The 1,223-nt window shown below is 30.6% G+C and overlaps 1 non-coding gene across 1 annotated transcript; it reads right to left on the bottom strand.

Moving 5' to 3' along the window:
• Positions 1–787: 787 nt before the first annotated feature.
• Trnaa-agc (transfer RNA alanine (anticodon AGC)) lies at positions 788–860 on the bottom strand. The gene has a single exon. It is a non-coding gene; the product is annotated as a tRNA-Ala (tRNA).
• Positions 861–1,223: the final 363 nt, after the last annotated feature.

Here is a 1,223-nt window from a genome sequence, read left to right as displayed (position 1 = left end):
TTCTATTCGGTTCAAATTTTTTTTAAGTACTGTATTTAATACGTCGGAGTATTATCATTGTGTTATGTTGTAATAGACTCTCTAAGAAACCAATTTTTGTGGATATTGAGGTATGACCGCGCCTTATTGTCATTTCTTTTATTGTTTAAGATGTGTTTTAATATTGTGATGTTATTATTTAAGTGTATTAAAAACTATAAAGTAATAAAATAAATCTTTTATTATTTCAGAGCAACACATTATCGTTTTATCAATTGGCCAATCCTAAAAACTATCATATATCTATGTAGTACATTTTTTTGGAAACTTCACTGGTGAAGTGTGAGTTGTAAGTTCTGTTAATATTTGTATATTGTAATACTGTTTGTTTCCTATACATGAATAAATGACTATTTATCTAGAATCATGAAACTTGGTCTTACGTAAAAGAATAATTTAAGACTCCGTTGAAAACATCCACAACATATTAATAGAAAAATTGTCTGTTTGCCATTGTTTTAATTATATTTTCTTTAAGTATTTCGTTTAACGCTAAGAGTTGTAATGTTTAATGTTGTTATTTTATCAGTACGGAACTCGTGTAGCTTCCTCATTATAAATAATAAAAATTATAATTATTTAGTGTGTTATTTTCCAAGTTTGTAATTTTTAATTATTTACAACTGGTGCAATTTTTTACACGTCATTTTAAATTCAACAAGCAGGCGCACGTGTTCTTGATTTTCAGTAGCCGGAATATAAAATTATTTATTGATGTTTTATTATTTATTAACAAGAAAAAAGAAATTGGAGGCGCCGTGTATCGATCCCAGTACCTCTCGCATGCTAAGCGAGCGCTCTACCATCTGAGCTACGCCCCCGTAGCGAAAGGGATTCAAAAGCGTTAATATGTGTATCAATAGTGGAAACTGGTTTTATTTTAGCAGTGGAAAGTCGATTACGATTTCATAGCATTGTATATAATTCGAGTATATTAAACGCAATTAAGAAGCAGGTCCTAGGTTATTGGGTTCTGTTTGGTTTAATGTCTTGTGTGCTAAACAAATAACAGAGTACTCAACGGTGGTCTCATTCCGTCGCCATATGGCAACGGCAGCATACAGGAGGTCAAGCTAGAAGAAAAGTTATTTCCTAGAAATGAGACTTAACTAAACTGTGCTTAAAATGTAATATGTATTGTGAAAAAACCTGCTAGATTTAAAATATGAGATTCTCAATATAAT

Source organism: Leptidea sinapis, chromosome 28 (genome assembly GCF_905404315.1).
Source record: "Leptidea sinapis chromosome 28, ilLepSina1.1, whole genome shotgun sequence".
NCBI lineage: Eukaryota > Metazoa > Arthropoda > Insecta > Lepidoptera > Pieridae > Leptidea > Leptidea sinapis.
Note: the sequence above shows the minus strand (reverse complement) of the source record. Positions and strands in the feature narration are given on the sequence as shown.